We start from the raw sequence: 21393 nt of genomic DNA on the forward strand, positions 1-21393 counted from the left end.
ATAACTTAAAACCTAAACTACGCCGCCCCTCGTCGCCGTTGCCGCCGTCCCGAGCCTTCTACATGCCGAAGAGCTTGTAGAAGGCCGTGCTGCCAGCCCCGTCGCCGCCTCCGTCGATGTCGTCACCCTGCACGCCACCGTCCTTGCTGCAGCCCTGCCCTGGGCCGCCTTGGCGGACGGGGTTGGTGGGCGGCGGTGCCTCGTCGTTGCTGTCCTGGAGGACGATGACGCCGACCTCGTTGCGGCCGCGGCGCCGAGTGGCGATCTCCTTGAGGGCGCGGTGTAGTCGTCCCGCTCCCATTTGAGGGCGGCCTCTTCGTCGGCGGCCATGTCCTTGTACTCCTTCACGGCGACGAGCCCCGGCTTGGCCTTCACGGCGATGAGCCCTAGCATTGAGCCCCCGCGGAAAACCGAGGCGATGAGGACGACGAGCGCGCCTAGTCACTGACTCGGCAGGCCCGCCAAGCTTTCACACCAAAATTGTTTCCCCCGGCACCCCCGGCGACCCCCAGCGCGCCGGGTTCAGCCTGGGTCCGCTGACGCCAAATTCGGCCCTAACCAGCGAAAACTGGGCTTCTGGGGGTGCGACTGGGCCATTTTTTTCACGCCGGTGATAAAAAAGGGCCTTGGGGGGCCTGTGTGGAGGCATGGCTGGAGATGCTCTTAGTAACAACATTGCAATCATCTAAGGAAGAAGCCATTTGAAACTTCTGCTGGTCGTCCAAAGCTAAGGCAGCCACGTGTATCTGATGTGGGAGTGAGCACCTCCTATCAAAAAGACAATCACATCTGGACTTCTATATGCACCACAAAAAATTAAATTTTTTGGGTATAGCAGCATATGGATGGTCCATATTAAGCAAAGCTAGAATAACACTTTGCATAGAAAGATGATTTTCTGGTAAAAGATTAGTTCGAAAGTACCAAGGATGCACAAACCATGCTGCTCTAGTCAAGTCACAAAGGAAAAAAAATATGCATTTCATTTTCGTCTTGAGCACAACGACAACATTGTTTCGAAATATGTACAAAGAAACGACTAGCTCTCAAACCTGTTGGAAGGGCTTTTCGAAGCAACCTCCAGGAAAAAGTCTGGACTCTTGGGGCCATCATTTTTTGTTTCCGAACTTGCTTTAGAAAAGCTTTAACCTGATGAGAAACCTGAAAAGGCCGATTCATTGGTTGCGCTTGAGTATCCTGCAAACATATCTTATAAGTAGACTTTGAGCTACACTTTCCATTAGGGAGTAAGATCCCAAACAAGAATATATGGGCAATTGTCCTGAATTATGGTAGCGTGAATGATTATAGACGCCATGGGCTCGTCAAAAGAGAATAGATAAGATCATTGTTCCATGCTTTTTGCCCTGGCAGCCAAAGGTCACTAACACGAGCAGGATAGATAAAACCAACATGTTGGATAATTAGATGATCATGAATATTGGTCCAAGCCGAGCACCAAGGGGCACTCCAAATGGAAATGTTCCCTTGGGTGATATGGTATAAGCAATGAGCTTTGAGTTTAGGGAGCATTCTAAGAATGGATGACCAAAAAACTGATTTTGGAGGGCTAGAAGTAGCAGTCCATATGGAAGTATCCGGAAAATACTTAGACTTGAGCACAAGAGACAAATGTGAGTTGGGAGCATTAGCAAATCACCATGCAGAGGCAAGAATAAGACCTTGGTTCATGGCTTGAAGATTTCTTATTCCCAAACCTCCCTCCTCCTTAGAAGTGCATATATCCGTCCATGCCCTAAGGCAAAGACCTTTCGAAGAATTGTCCTCTTTAATTCATGTCCACCAAAAAGTTCTGATAATATAAGTGAGTTTGGAAATAAACTTTTTGCTAAACAAAACATTTGACATGTAATAGACCGGAATGGAAGAAAAACAGACCGAATAAGCTCTAACCTAGCTGCATGGGTGTGACGCCCCCGATTCAATCGTACACTAATCATACTCACAAATGTGTACGATCAAGATCAAGGACTCACGGGAAGATATCACAACACAACTCTAGACACAAATTAAAATAATGCAAGCTTTATATTACAAGCCAGGGGCCTCGAGGGCTCGAATACATAAGCTCGAATACACAAGAGTCAGCGGAAGCAACATTATCTGAGTACAGACATAGGTTAGACAAGTTTGCCTTAAGAAGGCTAGCACAAAAGCAACATTGATCGAAAAGGCAAGGCCTCCTGCCTGGGAGCCTCCTAACTACTCCTGGTCGTCGGCGGTCTCCACGTGGTAGTAGGCACCCTCAGGGTAGTAGAAGTCGTCGGTGGGGTCGTCTGGATCCTGGGCTCCACCATCTGGTTGCATCAACCGAAAAGAAGAAGAAGGGGGGAAAAGGGGAGCAAAGCAACCGTGAGTACTCATCCAAAGTACTCGCAAGCAAGGATCTACACTACATATGCATCGGTATCAATGAAAATGGGCTGTCTGGAGTGGACTGCAGAATGCCAGAAGAGAAGGGGAAAACCTAGCCTATCGAAGACTAGCATCTTCTGGAAACCACCATCTTGCAGCAACAGGAGGGAGTAGCATAAAGTAAAGTAGTAGAAGTGTTATCAACCTCGGCCAGAGATCCTTTCTCGACTCCCTGCGAGAAAGCAATCCCAGAGCCATACTATCCAGTTCTCATCATAATCCAATTCTCATCACAAGTATCCAGTTCTAGTTGTATCGATCGGGATACAACTCCAAGTGTCCGTTACCGTAGGACAGGCTATCGATAGATGTTTTCTTCCCCGCAGGGGTGCACCAACTTACCCACCATGCTCGATTAACTCCGGCCGGACACACTTTCCTGGGTCATGCCCGGCCTCGGGCAAACAATACGCCGCAACCCGACCTAGGCTTAATAGAGAGGTCAACACGCCAGACTAAACCTATGCCCCCAGGGGTCTTGGGCCATCTCCCCGGGAACTCCTGCACGTCGCGTGGGCGGCCGGTGAGCAGACCTAGCTACCTCCTGTTGGAAATATGCCCTAGAGGCAATAATAAAATGGTTATTATTATGTTTCCTTGTTCATGATAATTTTCTATTGTTCATGCTATAATTGTATTAACCAGAGACCGTAATACATGTGTGAATACGTAGGCCATTAAGAAAGCTTTACTTGTCGTTAAGATGGATTTTAAAAGGAAGACGTACAATGATGGTAAGTATCACCACTAAGAAAGCTCGACTTGTCGTTAAGATGTTTTCCGACAAGTTCAAGGAGTTGACTGCGGTGAGACTTTCTCACTCGTAGCGATGCTAAGAGTCGGTTGGAATTGTATTAGCAGTTACTGCATTATTTATGAAATCTTGCAGATAGGATGTCAAAACATTGTTTCCTCGACAATTTTCTTGAGGAAAGGTTGTATGTGATACAACCAGAAGGTTTTTGTCAATCCTAAAAGATGCTAACAAGTATGCAAAGCTCCAGCAATCCTTCTAAGGACTGGAGTAAGTATCTCGGAGTTGGAATATACGCTTTGATGAGATGATCAAAGATTTTGGGTTTATACAAAGTTTATGAGAAACTTGTATTTCCAAAGAAGTGAGTGGGAGCACTATAGAATTTCTGATGAGTATATGTTGTTGACATATTGTTGATCAGAAATGATGTAGAATTTCCGGAAAGCATATAGGGTTATTTGAAAAGTGTTTTTCAATGGAAAACCTGGATTAAGCTACTTGAACATTGAGCATCAAGATCTATAAGGATAGATAAAAAACGCTTAATAGTACTTTCAAATGAATACATATCGTGACAAGATTTTGAAGGAGTTCAAATAAGATCAGCAAAGAAGGAGTTCTTGGCTGTGTTATAAGGTATGAGCATTGAGTGAGACTCAAGATCTGACCACGGCAGAAGAGAGAGAAAGGATGAAGGTCGTCCCCTATGCTTTAGACGTAGGCTCTACAGTATGCTATGCTGTGTACCGCACCTGAAGTGTGCCTTGCCATGAGTCAATCAAGGGGTACAAGAGTGATCCAGGAATGGATCATATGACAGCGGTCAAACTTATCCTTAGTAACTAGTGGACTAAGGAATTTTCTCGATTATGGAGGTGGTAAAAGAGTTCGTCGTAAAGGGTTACGTCGATGCAAACTTTGACACTAATTCGGATGACTCTGAGTAGTAAACCGGATGCGTATAGTAGAGCAGTTATTTGGAATAGCTCCAAGTAGCGCATGGTAGCTGCATCTACAAGATGACATAGAGATTTGTAAAGCACACACAGATCTGAAAGGTTCAGACCCGTTGACTAATAACCTCTCTCACAAGCGAGATATGATCAAACCCCATGGGTGTTGGATTCATTACAATCACATAGTGATGTGAACTATATTATTGACTCTAGTGCAAGTGGGAGACTGTTGGAAATATGCCCTAGAGGCAATAATAAAATGGTTATTATTATATTTCCTTGTTCATGATAATTGTCTATTGTTCATGCTATAACTGTATTAACCGGAGACCGCAATACATGTGTGAATACGTAGACCACAATATGTCCCTAGTAAGCCTCTAGTTGACTAGCTCGTTGATCAATAGATGGTTAGGGTTTCCTGATCATGGACATTGGATGTCGTTGATAACGGGATCACATCATTAGGAGAATGATGTGATGGACAAGACCCAATCCTAAGCATAGCACAAGATCGTGTAGTTCGTCTGCTAAAGCTTTTCTAATGTCAAGTATCATTTCCTTAGATCATGAGATTGTGCACCTCCCGGATACCGTAGGAATGCTTTGGGTGTGCCAAACATCACAACGTAACAGAGTGGCTATAAAGGCACACTACGGGTATCTCCGAAAGTGTCTGTTGGGTTGGCACGAGTCGAGACTGGGATTTGTCACTCCGTGTGACGGAGAGGTATCTCTGGGCCCACTCGGTAGGACATCATCATAATGAGCTCAATGTGACCAAAGAGTTGATCACGGGATGATGTGTTACGGAACGAGTAAAAGTGACTTGCCGGTAACGAGATTGAACGGGGTATTGGGATACCGACGATCGAATCTCGGGCAAGTAACGTACCGATTGACAAAGGGAATTGTATACATGATTGATTGAATCCCCGACATCATGGTTCATCCAATGAGATCATCGTGGAACATGTGGGAGCCAACATGGGTATCCAGATCCCGCTGTTGGTTATTGGCCAGAGAGCTGTCTCGGTCATGTCTGCATGATTCCCGAACCCGTAGGGTCCACACACTTAAGGTTCGGTGACGCTAGAGTTGTCATGGGAATTAGTGTGCAGTTACCGAATGTTGTTCGGAGTCCCGGATGAGATCCCGGACATCACGAGGAGTTCCGGAATGGTCCGGAGGTAAAGATTTATATATGGGAAGTCCTATTTTGGCCACCGGAAAATGTTCGGGATTTTTCGGTATTGTACCGGGAAGGTTCTAGAAGGTTCTAGAGTGGGGCCCACCTGCATAGGGGGACCCACATGAACGTGGGTAGTGGGGGCAAGGCCCCGCACCCCTGGTCAAGGCGCACCAAGATCCCCCCTTAGAAGGAATAAGATCATATCCCGAAGGGATAAGATCAAGATCCCTAAAAAAAGGGGGATAACAATCGGTGGGGAAGGGAAATGATGGGATTTCTTTCCCCCACCTTTGACAACGCCCCAATGGACTTGGAGGGCAAGAAACCAGCCCCCTCCACCCCCTATATATAGTGGGGAGGTGCATGTGAGCCGCACCCCTTCCCCTGGCGCAGCCTCCCTCCCCAACACCTCCTCCTCCTCCGTAGTGCTTGGCGAAGCCCTGCCGGAGAACTGCAAGCTCCACCACCACGCCGTCGTGCTGCCGGAGCTCTCCCTCAACTTCTCCTCTCCCCTTGCTAGATCAAGAAGGAGGAGACGTCCCCGGGCTGTACGTGTGTTGAACACGGAGGCGCCGTCGTTCGGCGCTTAGATCGGAATCAACCGCGATCTAAATCGCTACGAGTACGAATCCTTCATCCGCGTTCTTGTAACGCTTCCGCATCGCGATCTTCAAGGGTATGAAGATGCACTCCCCTCTCTCTCGTTGCTAGTCTCTCCATAGATTGATCTTGGTGATGCGTAGAAATTTTTTAATTTCTGCAACGATCCCCAACACCTCCTTCAACAAGGCAGGTGCTTACGCAGTCCAACCCGGCGCGCGCCGCTCAGTCGCTGACGTCTATTAAGCTTCGGCTGATGCATACGACACAGAACGCCCATACTATGCCCACGTGATGGTTAGTGCTATCAGGCCAGAGGCCCCTCAGATCAAATATCCAAATCGTAGTGGATTAGGAACGCGCGGTAACAAGCAGAGACTCACGAAAGATGTGACCCCGTTGCCCCGTCTCGAGGACTTGCGGCAAGGGCTAGGAATGCCCGGCCACGCCTCGTAATTATCTCGCGGGCACCCTCCAGGTCAACCCGTCTCCTCATCACTCGCAAATATGCTCGCGCGGGTACCCCTCAGGACCGACCCGTCTTTAGTAACAGGGTTCAGTGTAAAGTCATAGTAACCATAGTAACCGTGTGTACAAACATCAAGGGGAAAACCCAAGGAATCACCCCCAGTGAATTCCACTCGATGTAATCATCAAGGCGAACATAAGAGGAACCACCCCCGAGGTTCACACTTGAGGGGTTGCACGACAGAGTCGTATCGGAAGTGGTTAAGGCGGAATCACCCCCGATGACCACGACCGAATAGCTACACTACAGGATTAACATCAGAAGTGCTGTAGAGGTCTCACCCTCGGCACTCGATAGTAACCCAGTAATGTCGAGCAACTAAGGGGAAAGTGATGTGCTGTGCCGGGGCCTGGTCTTCGATCCCGTTGATCAGGTCTTCAATGATGAGGCAGGGGCAACACGGACAAGGTGGGGGTCACTGATGGATCACTAACCAACCTATACTAAACAGTTTAGGATAAGCAGGTAGGTAACAATGAGCAGGTTACAAAAGCAGGCTATGCATCAGAATAGGAGCAAACAATAACAGTAGCAAAATCTAATGCAAGCATGAGAGAATGGAATGGGCGATATCGGGATGATCAAAGGGGGGGCTTGCCGGGTTGCTCAGACAAGAAGGAGGGGTCGTCGGTGACGTAGTCGATCACAGCGGCATCGGCAGCCGCCACGGGGTCTACTGAAGAGAAGAGGGGGGAGAAACAGTAAATACATAGCAAGCAAGTGCATAACAGGACAACAGGCATAGCTAGACGTGTTCTAACGCGGTGCTACACGATACCGGTGAAGGGGGAAGTCAACCGGGAATGTTTTCCCGAAGTCTGGCATTTTCGGACAGATGAAACAGAGGGGAAAAGTTGCATGTTAGCTATGCTAGGGGCATGTGACATATGAACGGAGAGTGTATTCGGATTTGTTTCGTCGTTCTGAGCAACTTTCATATATAAAGTTTTTCGATCCGAGCTACGGTTTATTTTCTACGAAATTCTAAAGTTTTTAAAACAATTTGAAATTATTTTAATTCAAAAATATATATTGCGCCAGCTTGATGTCAGCATGACGTCAGCAGTCACCTCTGACCGTTGACTGGGTCAAACTAACAGGTGGGTCCCAACTGTCAATGACTGACAGACCTAATTAACAGATTAGATAGTTTAATTAGTTAATTAGGTTTACTAAACTTGATAAGTTTAATCTAATAGAAAAAATTAAGTTAATTAATTATTGGATTAATTAATTAATTTTATTAATTAAATTATAAAAAACGTTCTGGGTGGGCCCCGGCTGTCATTGGGCCAAGGGCCTTAACGGGGCGGGCGCTACGGGTACGGGCGATGGGGCGCTGCGGGCGCCGGGCGAACCCGGGCGCAGCCGGTCGGCAGCGGCGGCCCAACGCGGCCGTGGGGGCGAGGTAGGGCGCGGGTTCGCGCGCCGGCGTGCGTGCAGGGGAGGGGCGAGCTGCAGGCAGGGCCGGCAGGGAGCAGGCCGCGGCAAAGTGGTGCAGAGGCGGGCGTGGCGCTGCTATGTGGTGAGCGCACGCACGCGGACCAGAGCGCGACGGAGCGGAGCAGCGGTGGTCGGGCACGGGCGGCAGAGGGCAGCGGCGGCGGAGCAGAGGCAGGGCATGGTCGGCGCGCTATCGGGGCGAGGTGGGGCGGCTGAAGTCGACGGCAACGACGATGGCCAGCGGCGGCAATGACGGACGCCCGACTGGGGCAGCTCTACGGGGGACCAAATCGGGCGCGACCGAGCTCATTCAAACGTGGGCTCAACGCGCATCGAATGATGGTAGGGGTTCGTGCTGGGGGTCGGAGTCGACGCCGGCGACGAGCGGATGCGGTGGACGGAGTCGGGCGAGGACGGATCCGAGGCTAGGGGGATGCGGCAAGACAAATGGATGCACGCGTTGGCCTCCTGGGGATCCCAGGAGCACGGAGCGGTGCTCGGGCGCGAGCTTAGCTTGCGGTGGCCGCGGCGGTGAAGCGAACGGCGGCGGCTAGCGATGCGTGTGAGTTCAAGGTGAGGAGCAGAAGGGGTGGTGGCTCACCTAGCGGGCACAAGGTGGCCCCGTGATTGCTTAGGAGCAGCAGAGGCCGGCCGATTTGATGGTGAACGACGGCGACCGAAGCGGACGGCGGGAAGATGTCGCCAGGCTCGACGTAGGTGCTCCCGACTCGAACGGGGTGCTGCAGGTGACGAAGGGGACGACGGGGCGGTCGGACACGTCCTCGGGCGGTGAAGGCAACGGTGGTTAAGCTCATGGACAACCTCCCAAGCGCAGGGGAGCACGGCGGCTGCGGGATCGACGAGGGCGCGGCGATGAGGTCTCGGGCGCGAGTTCTCGCACAGAGAGAGTGATAGGAAGGGGATCTGGGGGAGGAGGTGCTAGGGTTTCCGGGGGAGACGATGAGGGGGGCCTTATCCACCGGGGGAAGCCGCGGGATGACCGGCACGTGGCCATCCCGGCTATGGACGCGCCACGCCCGTCCACGGAGCCTCGGGTGAACAGAGGGAGAAGGAGGCACCGGGATGGGCTGGGCCTGCACTGTAGCAAGTGGGCTAGAGTGTACAGTGAGGCTTTTAGTTTCATACCTTTCTTTTCTTCATTTTCTTTTTCCAGTAGCTTTTGCATTTTCCTTTAGCCACAAATGACTTTGCAAAAATATGCCACTGGCCAAAACAATTTTAAACAATTATTGGGCATTGCCACAAAAAGTTTGGGGCCATCAGGAGTTGTCCAAGCATTTTAGAAAATGAAAAGGACATCTTAAATACCGCTGGACCAGATAATAAATTCGCAGGGGCAATTTGGGAATTCCAAAAATGTTGGCTTTAACATGACAAATATCTAGGGATTATTTGCCATAGGATGAACTATTTTATTTGCATGAAAGAAGAAGCAAATATTTGACATGCAATTTGAATTTGAATTTGAAGCTAATGTTTGGACAAGTGGCATTTTGGCATGATGATCATGATGACATGACCTTCATTAGGGGGAGATTACTGTAGTGTGATGCTGGGGATGTTACAATGGGAAATCATGTTAGCCTTATAAGTAGGAAGCTTGGCCATGAATCTATCAAGGACAAAGTTGTAAGCAGCAACTCTATTTTTGGCTGGAAGAATTAAAGGGTGGCCCTAATGAATAAAATTGTCGTCCATGGAAGGAACAGGGAAAATGCTTAATATCAACAATGACCGTTTGATTAACATGAGCACTAACGACTTTGACCAATTCAGAATTTGACCTGAAAGAGCGCATAATGATGGATGATGTGAGCAATCATACGAGTTTCCTGCAATTAGCTTGGCTACATACCAGAAGGTCATATGTAAAGAGCAAAGAGTGGTGATACGTCCATTTTGCATCATGTTTTCTTACTGTTATTTATAATGTTTTTATCCATAATAATGCTTCTGGAGTAATTCTAATGCCTTTTCTCTCATAATTTGCAAGGTACACACAAAGAGGGAGAATTCCGGCAGCTGGAAATCTCGACCTGAAAAAGCTACGTCAGGCCACCTATTCTGCACAAATCCAAACAAGCTGAAACTTCACGGAGATTTTTTATGTAATATATCAGAAAAATTGGAGCCAATAACTACCAGAGGGGGCCACCAGGTGGGCACAACCCATCTGGGCGCGCCAGGCAGCCCTGGGGCGCCCTGGTGGGTTGTAGCCTCCTCGGCCCACCTCCGGTGCCCATCTTCTGGTATATAATTCATTTTTACCTAGTAAAAAAATAAGGAGAAGACTTTCGGGGCGGAGCGCCGCCGTATCGAGGCGGAACTTGGGCAGGAGCACTTTTGCCCTCCGGCGGAGCGATTCTGCCAGGGGAACTTCCCTCCCGGAGGGGGAAATCATCGTCATCATCATCACCAACAACTCTCCCATCTTGGGGAGGGCAATCTCCATCAACATCTTCACCAGCACCATCTCATCTCAAACCCTAGTTCATCTCTTGTATTCAATCTTGTTACCGGAACTATAGATTGGTGCTTGTGGGTGACTAGTAGTGTTGATTACATCTTGTAGTTGATTACTATATGGTTTATTTGGTGGAAGATTATATGTTCAGATCCATGATGCTATTTATTACTCCTCTGATCATGAGCATGTTTGTTATTTGTGAGTAGTTACTTTCGTTCTTGAGGTCACGGGATAAATCATGTTGCAAGTAATCATGTGATGTGTTCGATATTTTGATGGTATGCATGTTGTGATTCCTTTAGTGGTGTCATGTGAACGTCGACTACACTTCACCATATTTGGGCCTAAGGGAATGCATTGTGGAGTAGTAAATAGATGGTGGGTTGCGAGAGTGACAGAAGCTTAAACCCCAGTTTATGCGTTATTCCGTAAGGGACCGATTGGACCCAAAAGTTTAAGGCTATGGTTAGAACGTATTCTTAATACTTTTCTCGTAGTTGCGGATGCTTGCGGGAGGGTTAATCATAAGTAGGAGGTTTGTTCAAGTAATAACAACACCTAAGCACCGGTCCACCCACATATCAAATTATCAAAGTAGCGAACACAAATCAAACCAACATGATGAAAGTGACTACATGGAATTCCCGTGTACCCTCAAGAACACTTTGCTTATTATAAGAGACCATTTTGGCATGTCCTTTGCCTCAAAAGGATTGGGCTACCTTGCTGCATACTTGTTACAATTATCGTTAGTTTCTCGTTACAAATTATCTTTCTATCAAACTACCCGCTACTTACAATTTCAGCACTTCCAGACAATACCTTACTGAAAACTACTTATCATTTCCTTCTGCTCCTCGTGGGGTTCGACACTCTTACTTATCGAAAAGAGCTACAATTGATCCCCTATAGTTGTGGGTCATCAAGGCTATTTTCTGGCACCTTTGCCGGGGAGTGAAGCGCCTTTGGTAAGTGGTATTTGGTAAGGGAACATTTATATAGTGTGCTGAAATTTATTGTCACTTGCTACTATGGAAAACAATCCTTTGAGGGGTTTGTTCGGGGTATCTTCACCTTGTCCGGAACCACAATTAATTGCCCCTCAACCTACTGCACCTACTGAAAATGTTGAATATGAAATTCCTTCGGGTATGATAGAACATCTGCTAGCTAATCCTTATGCAGGAGATGGAACCGAACATCCTGATATGCACTTGATATATGTAGAACAAATTTGTGGATTGTTCAAGCTTGCAGGTTTACCCGGAGTTGAGGTGATGAAAAAGGTTTTCCCTTTATCTTTGAAGGGAAAAGCATTGGCATGGTATAGGGTATGCAATGATATTGGATCATGGAATTGGAATCATTTAAAATTGGAGTTCCACCAACAAATTATCCTATGCATCTAGTTCATCGTGATCGGAATTATATATATAATTTTTGGCCTCGTGAAGGAGAAAGTATCGATCTATCTTGGGGGAGGCTTAAGTCAATGTTTATTCATGCCCCAATCATGAGCTCTCAAGAGAAATTATTATTCGGAACTTTTATGCTCGGCTTTCTCGTAATGATCAAACCATGCTGGATACTTCTTGTGCTGGTTCTTTTATGAAGAAAACTATTGAATTCCGGTGGGATCTTTTGGAAAGAATTAAACGCAACTCTAAAGATTGGGAACTCGACGAAGTAAAGAGTCAGGGATAAAGCTTAAGTATGATTGTGTTAAGTCTTTTATGGATACCGATGCTTTTCAAAAGTTTAGCAGTAAATATGGACTTGACTCTGAGATAGTTGCTTCCTTTTGTGAATCATTTGCTACTCATGTTGAACTCCCTAAAGAGAAGTGGTTTAAATATCACCCACCTATTAAAGATGAAATTAAAAAACTAGTACCAGTTAAAGAAGAAACTATACTCTATAATGTTGATCCAGTTGTTCCTACTGCTCATATTGAGAAACCCCCTTTTCCTATAAGGATAAAGAACATGCTAAAGTTTCAACTGTGGTTAACAAAAGCTATGTTAGAACACCTAAACCAGATGAACAAATTAGGGTGGAACCTAATGTTACTATGGTTAAAGATCTCTTAGAAGAAGATATAGATGGGCATGTTATTTACTTCTGTGCAGAAGCTGCTAGAATTGTAAACCCGATAAAAAGGATAAACATAGACCAGTTGTTGGCATGCCTGTCATTTCAGTTAAAATAGGAGATCACTGTGATCATGGTTTTATGTGACATGGGTGCTAGTGTGAGTGCTATTCCTTACACTTTATATCAAGAAATTAAGAAAGACATAGCACCTGCAGAAATAGAAGACATAGATGTTACTATTAAACTTGCTAAGAGAGACACCATATCACCTTGTGGGATTGTTAGAGATGTTGAAGTCTTGTGTGGGAAAATAAAATACCCTACTGATTTTCTTGTTTTTGGTTCCCCACAAGATGACTTCTGTCCCATTATTTTTGGTAGACCTTTCTTGAACACAGTTAATGCTAAGATAGATTGTAAGAAACAAACTGTCGGTGTTAGTTTTGGCGATGAGTCTCATGAGTTTAATTTTTCTAAGTTTAGTAGAAATCATCATGAAAAAGAGTTGCCTAGTAAGGATGAATTAATTGGTCTTGCTTCTATTGTTGTGCCACCTACTGATCCTTTAGAACAATACTTGCTAGACCATGAAAATGATTTACATATGCATGAAAGAAATGAAATAGATAAGATTTTCTTTGCACAACGTCGTCTACTTAAACACAATTTGCCTATTGAAACTCTTGGAGGTCCTCCTCCATCTAAAGGTGATCCTGTGTTTGAATTAAAACAATTGCCAGACACTTTGAAATATGCTTATCTTGATGAAAAGAAATATATCCTGTTATTATCAGTGCTAACCTTTCAGAACATGAAGAAGAAAGATTATTGAAAGTTCTAAGGAAGCACCGAGCTGCTATTGGATATACTCTTGATGATTTAAAGGGCATTAGTCCCACTCTATGTCAGCACAAAATTAATATGGAACCTGGTGCTAAACCGGTTGTTGATCACCAACGTGGGTTAAACCCGAAGATGAAAGAGGTGGTAAGAACAGAAATATTAAAACTTCTGGAAGCAGGTATAATCTATCCTATAGTTGATAGTAGATGGGTAAGTCTTGTTCATTGTGTCCCTAAGAAAGGAGGTATTACTGTAGTTCCTAATGATAAGAATGAACTTATTCCACAAAGAATTCTTACAGGCTATAGAATGGTAATTGATTTCAGAAAATGAAATAAAGCTACTAGAAAAGATCATTACCCTTTGCCTTTTATTGATCAAATGCTTGAAAGATTATCTAAGCACACACACTTTTGCTTCCTTGATGGATATTCTGGCTTCTCACAAATACCTGTTTCTCAACCTGATCAAGAAAAGACCACTTTTACTTGTCCTTTTGGAACCTATGCTTATAGACGTATGCCTTTTGGTTTATGTAATGCACCTGCTACCTTTCAAAGATGTATGAATGCTATATTCTCTAACTTTTGTGAAAAGATTGTTGAGGTTTTCATGGATGACTTTTCTGTTTATGGGAAGTCTTTTGATGATTTTTTAAGCAATCTTGATCGAGTTTTGCATAGATGTGAACAAACAAATCTTGTCTTGAATTGGGAGAAGTGCCACTTTATGGTTAATGAAGGCATTGTGTTGGGTCATAAATTTTTTGAAAGAGGTATTGAAGTGGACCAAGCTAAGGTTGATGCAATTGAGAAAATGCCATGTCCTAAGGACATAAAAGGTATTAGTAGTTTCCTAGGTCATGCTGGTTTCTATAGGAGGTTTATCAAAGACTTCTCTAAAATTTCTAGGCCTCTCACTAATATTTTGCAAAAGGATATTCCTTTTGTTTTTGATGATGTGTGTTTAGAAGCTTTTGAAACACTCAAGAAAGCTTTAATGTCTGCACCTATTGTTCAACCACCTGATTGGAACTTGCCTTTTGAAATTATTTGTGATGCTAGTGATTATGGTGTGGGTGTTGTTCTAGGACAAAGAGTTGATAAGAAATTGAATGTTATTCATTATGCTAGTAAAAATCTAGACAATGCTCAAAGAAATTATGCTACTACTGAAAAAGAATTCTTAGCAGTGGTTTTTGCTTGTGATAAGTTTAGACCTTATATTGTTGATTCCAAAGTAACTGTTCACACAGACCATGCTGCTATTAAATATCTTATGGAAAAGAAAGATGCTAATCCTAGACTTATTCGTTGGGTTCTCTTGTTACAAGAATTTGATTTGCATATTATTGATAGAAAAGGAGCTGAGAACCCCGTAGCTGATAACTTGTCTAGGCTTGAAAATGTGCTTGATGACCCACTTCCTATTGATGATAGTTTTCCTGATGAGCAGTTAACTACAATAAATGTTGCTAATAGTACTCCTTGGTATGCTAACTATGCTAATTACATTGTTGCTAAATATTTGCCACCTAGCTTTACATACCAACAAAAGAAAAAATTCTTCTATGATTTGAGACATTACTTTTGGGATGACCCACATCTTTATAAAGAAGGAGTAGATGGTATTATCATACATTGTGTACCTGAGCATGAACAGGGACAAATCTTACGGAAATGTCACTCCGAACTGAAAGTGCGTTATATCGACTAGAAGGGGGTGAATAGGCGATTTTTACAAATTCGTCACTGAGGAATTTCAGGGTGAGGAAATTCCTAAGTCACGAATGACTAGCAGCGGAATAAGTACTTAGAGCAAGCATAACAGAACAGAAGCACATTCATCATGATGACATGAAAACAAGCACAGAGTACAGAAAGCGTAAACACAGGATAAGTAGGCTGAAGACAAACTGACTAAAGAAATTGAACTGAGGAAATTGAGAAAGTCTTCAGTCAAAAGTCTTCAAATAGTAACAATCAAGTGCACAACACAGTAATGAGGAAATGAAAGGGTTGGGAAATAGAACCAGTAGCTCGATGAAGACAGTGATTTGGTAGACCAGTTCCAACTGCTGTGATAGTCGTACGTCTGGTTGGAGCGGCTAGGTATTTAAACCTGAGGACACATAGTCCCGGACACATAGTCCTCACCGTATTTTCCTCGAGCTAAGGTCACACAGACCTTGCCCAATCACTCGTGGCAAGTCTTCAGGTGACTTCCAAACCTTCACAAACTCGGCCACTCGGCGATCCACAATTTCCTCTTGGATGCTCTAGACCATGACGCCTAACCGTCTGGAAGATGCACAGTCTTCAAAGGTAACAAGCGTCGGATCCACGCAGGATCAATCTCTTCAGTGATGCTCAATCACTTTGGGTTTGAAGGTGTTTGGGTTTGGGTTTCCTCACTTGATGATTTTCGCTCAAAGTCCTCGGAGGATGGGATGCTCTCAAATGACAAGTGTCAGTTTCTCTCGGAGCAGCCAACCAGCTAGTGGTTGTAGGGGGCGGCTATTTATAGCCTAGGGAGCAGCCCGACATGATAAGACATAAATGCCCTTCAATGATATGACCGTTAGGTGGGTAAGATATTTTGGGACAGCTGGCGCATAGCACAGCAACGGTCGGAAATTTGACTATCAAATTCCTAAGGGCTATCATGTTCCTCACTTGTAGGCAATCCGCACTGGCGAATTCCTAACTCCTCAGTCAGAACAAATTCCTCAGAGACCAGAAGATCTTCGTCTCTGTCACTGAAGGAATTGACTAAACTGTATGAGATTTCCAATGGCTTCACTCGAAAGGATTGGTAGGTGTAGGATTTTGAGATGAGCATCACTTGGAAACTTTTCCTTAGTTTTTCCTCGACCCCCTTTAACAGTACGGTGTTTCCTATGACTCAAAAAGGAGAAAAACAAAACTATGAAAACAAAAGTCTTCACGCTTCATATTCCTCGCATGAATACAGAGTCTTCACGGTCACACCAAATTCTTCACTTTCAAAGTCTTCAGAAAGCCAAAGTCTTCAGTTGAAGACATTCATTTTTAGGGGTTGACTTTCTCTGTAAATATCAAACTCCTCATAGACTTATAGACCTGTGTACACTCACAAACACATTAGTCCCTTAACCTATAAGTTTTCAATACACCAAAATCACTAAGGGGCACTAGATGCACTTACAATCTCCCCCTTTTTGGTGATTGATGACAATATAGGTTAAGTTTTCAATGGGGATAAACATATGAAGTGTAAATACTGATATTGAGGAATTTGATTGCAAGATATAGAAGAACTCCCCCTAAAGATGTGCATATGTGAGGAATTTGCTTTTGAGAAGCAATGCACATTGAAGCGTAGAATCAAGGAGATCTCCCCCTATATCTTGTAATTCATACACACATTTAACATATGATATGAAGAATTTGCAATGCATGATGAAATATGGTGACTGATGTAATTCAGCATGCGTGCACTAACATATATGGGGAAATAGCATGCAGAAGAACATAGCAAAAGTATCAGACCACCATCGAGGTTAAGATTACAACTCGATCCAATCAAAGTCTTCAAAAGAACGAGAGTTGTAACTTAGAAAAAAACTCCCATATATAGACCCGCTTGATGACTAACTCAAATTTCCCCCCCTTTGTCATTGAATGATCAAAATGGACGAACAATGAGGACTAACGCCCCTGAAGAATATAATCACGAAGTCGATGGAGGAGCGCCAGCGTTGTTGGGGTCGGTTGTTGAAGTAGGGCCTGTCGGAGTGTCATCCAAGTATTCATATTCATCAGTCTCGCGCGATAAAGAATTAGATCTGGCCACCAAGTGAGGAACTTTGACCTCCTTGAATTTCTTCGAAGGTGGCTGAGACCAGTCAAAGTCCTGCTTGAAGCCCATCTGCTTGAGATCTTCTTCACCATAGAGATGAGACAGAACAACCCAGGTGCGACCAAAGACTTCATGGAGGTAGTAATGGTTCTTCTTCACTGAATTCTGAGTGATTGTCATGTTCTGAAGAATTGAACCAAACTGCCTTTTGACCCATTTGTGGTTGCGATCGACCTTCTGATGAAGACTGGGGAGAAGCTCACGATCAGTCATCACCCTTGGAGCTGTGCCTTGAGGATTTTTCTTTGAGGCATTAGCGGCAGAGTCATGAGTGGCAGAGTCGTCATTGGTGGAGTAGGATGCAGCTTTGCGAAACTGTCCATCCAATGGACGTGTGCCTTCAACAATAACAACATAGAAGTTATTTTCCCAAGGTTTGGAGTCCCTAGATATTTAATGACTGATGGTGGTTCACACTTTATTCATGGTGCTTTCCGTAAAATGCTTGCCAAGTATGATGTTAACCATAGAATTGCATCACCCTATCATCCTCCGTCTAGTGGTCAAGTTGAACTTAGCAATAAAGAAATAAAATTAATTTTGCAAAAGACTGTTAATAGGTTCAGGAAGAATTGGTCTAAGAAATTAGATGATGCACTTTGGGCTTATAGAACAACATATAAAAATCCTATGGGTATGTCTCCGTATAAAATGGTTTATGGAAAAGCTTGTCATTTGCCTCTCGAGTTAGAACATAAAGCATATTGGCAGTTAAAGAGCTCAACTATGATTTCAAACTTGCCGGTGAAAAGAGGTTATTTGATATAAACTCATTAGATGAATGGAGAACCCAAGCTTATGAAAATGCAAACTTATTCAAAGAAAAAGTTAAAAGATGGCATGACAAAAGAATCCAAAAGCGTGAGTTTAAAGTCCGAGAATATGTTCTTTTGTACAACTCTCGTTTTAGATTCTTTGCAGGAAAGCTCCTCTCAAATTGGGAAGGCCCATATGTCATTGAGGAGGTTTACCGGTCTGGAGCCATCAAAATAAATAATTCCAAAGGTACTAACCCGAAGGTTGTCAATGGGCAACGAATAAAGCATTATATCTCAGGTACGCCTATTAATGTCGAAAGCAATATTATCCAAACTTTGACACCGGAAGAACACATGAAGAGTCCTTCCGGAACACTCCAGAATCATGAAAATAAGGAGGTACGTGATACGGTAAGTAAACGGACTCCGAAAAATTCGCAAAAATATTTTTTGTCAGTTTTGGAATATTTAAGAATTTTCGAAATAAAGAAACTTTCAGGAAGCGTCCCCTGGTGGGCACAAGACACCAGGGCGCCCCAGGCATGCCTGGCGCGCCCAGGTAGGTTGTGCCCACCTGGGACACCTTTCGTACTCTGTTTTTCTTCCATGTACTTGTCCCCCAAGATAAAAAAACTATATATACTTCCCAAACCTGTTGATCACCGTATCGCGGAGAAATCCTGTTCTCTTTTCTTGCTATTTTCGGTCAGATTTGTCAAGCCATGCATCATGTCTTCCTACTCCTCCAACAACATGGAAGAAGATGCTTGGCTGATGAAGATCAAGACAAAGAGGGAGGAGCCTACGGACACCGTCAAGGGTGACAAGGGCAAGGAAGCTACCGTAGATCCATCCCTGGTGGCAGCACAAGCATTGCTAGCCGAGGAGGAGGAAGAAGATATCCTTAAGCCCTATCTTACTCATCTTACTCCTGCTGAGATTGAAGCTTTTCACGTCATTGAAATAGTTCGCATACAAAATAAGTATCTCACTCGCGAAAATATTCTACATCAAGAGCACATCATCCACCTCCGGAGCGTCATCCTTCGGTTGGAGAATCTCTTGATCCTTAAGGATAGGATCGCTTCTTCACCACCACCATCTTCTTCACCACCAAAGGAGGACTAAGTATCGGGTATGGGCACTCCCCTTGGCTTCCGCCAAGCTTGGGGGAGGTGCTCCGGTATCGTATCATCCCACTATCTTTTTGCTTTTACTTATCTTAGTTCGATCTTTTGCTTTAGATGAAATAAAGTTTAGTTTGATCCTTTCTTCTTTGTGAGTTTGCTTAGTTATCTATCATTGTAATCATGTGCAAGTTATATAATAAAGTTTAGTTTGAATTTTTGCTTTCTTTACTTTCATGTTGCAAATAAAGAAAAGAAATAAGAAAGAAAGAAAAAGAGAAAGGAAATAAATAAAAGAAAGGAAATAAATCAATAGATCATATACTAATCCTATGGTAGGTGATGGCACCACATAAGGAAAAGTATAAGTAGAGAATTTTATTAGAGATTAACAAACATAGCATTAGTCAATGATGCAACTCATGCAAGAATTAGTAAGGGAAGGGAAGATTCACATGTAAATATACTATCCTAGAAATCTTTTGTGATTGTGAGCCCTCATCAAAATATTATATGCCAAATTGTTGACGTTGGACAAGGAAGACAACGTAATGGTTTATGTTTGTTTATATTCACATAGAAGTCATATTGTCATAGATCCTTTAAGATGTGGTGCTTGCCCCCTATCTTTGCTAGCCCAAAATTCTGCACTATGTAGAGATATTACTTGTGCATCCAGAAACCCTTAAACCCAAATCTTTTTCAAGTGTCCACCATACCTACCTAGGGATTGAGCAAGATCCCTCAAGTAAGTTGTCATCGGTGCAAATGGGCAATAAAAATTGCTTCTAAAAGTGTGAGATCGTTTAGTGTAAGAGAAAATTCAGTGTTGCACGAACTTGGATGACAAAGAATAAAAGCGACAAATTGCATAATGAAGGTTGTCATCTTAAGGGGCAATGTAACGTGACGTTCTTTTGCACTAAGGGATTAAGCATACAAACAAATAAGCGCATGGCAACCTCTGCTTCCCTCTGCGAAGGGCCTATCCTTTACTTTTATGTATTTACTTTTATGCAAAGAGTCAAAGTTTTCCTTCTATTCCTTTTTATTTTTCTCCTTTGGCAAGCATCGTGTGGTGAGGAAAGATCTAGGCACATATGTCCAGTTGAATATAGATAGCATGAGTTATTATTGTTGACATCACCCTTGGGGTGAGTACGTTGGGAGGCGAAACTATAAGCCCCTATCTTTCTATGTGTCCGATTGAAACGTTTTGCTCATGTGTACGCGGTGAGTGTTAGCAATCATAGAAGACTATATGATGGTTGAGTATGTGGACTTGACTAAAGGCTCCGACACGTGACCCTTCCTGAAAAGATGATGAATTGTAGTTGCAAAGTTGACTGAGAACATAGTTTGTTGGTTTCTATTAGAGTTTTTGCTTTATACTTCGATTGTGTGATGAACTATTACTTATACATGGGAAGTGTATGATACGTCTCCAACGTATCTACTTTTACAAACACTTTTGCCCTTGTTTTGGACTCTAACTTGCATGATTTGAAGGGAACTAACCCGGACTGACGCTGTTTTCAGTAGAATTGCCATGGTGTTATTTTTGTGCAGAAACAAAAGTTCTCGGAATGACCTGAAACTTCACGGAGATTGTTTTTGGAAATAATAAAAAAATACTGGCGAAAGAATCAAGGCCAGGGGGCCCACACCCTGTCCACGAGGGTGGGAGGCGCGCCCCCCGCTTCGTGGGCCCCATGGTGCTCCACCGACCTCAACTCCAACTCTATATATTCACGTTCGGGGAGAAAAAAATCAGAGAGAACGATTCATCGCTTTTTACGATATGGAGCCGCCGCCAAGCCCTAAACTCTCTCGGGAGGGCTGATCTGGAGTCCGTTCGGGGCTCCGGAGAGGGGAATCCGTCGCCATCGTCATCATCAACCATCCTCCATCACCAATTTCATGATGCTCACCGCCGTGCATGAGTAATTTCATCATAGGCTCGCTGGACAGTGATGGGTTGGATGAGATTTATCATGTAATCGAGTTAGTTTTGTTAGGGTTTGATCCCTAGTATCCACTATGTTCTGAGATTGATGTTGCTATGACTTTGCTATGCTTAATGCTTGTCACTAGGCCTCCTTTTAATAATGTTTTCATGAATATATGTGAGTTCTTGATCCTATCTTGCAAGTCTATAGTCACCTATTATGTGTTATGATCCGGCAACCCCGAAGTGACAATAATCGGGACCACTCCCGGTGATGACCATAGTTTGAGGAGTTCATGTATTCACTATGTGTTAATGCTTT

Source organism: Aegilops tauschii, chromosome 2, assembly GCF_002575655.3.
Source record: "Aegilops tauschii subsp. strangulata cultivar AL8/78 chromosome 2, Aet v6.0, whole genome shotgun sequence".
Lineage (NCBI taxonomy): Eukaryota > Viridiplantae > Streptophyta > Magnoliopsida > Poales > Poaceae > Aegilops > Aegilops tauschii.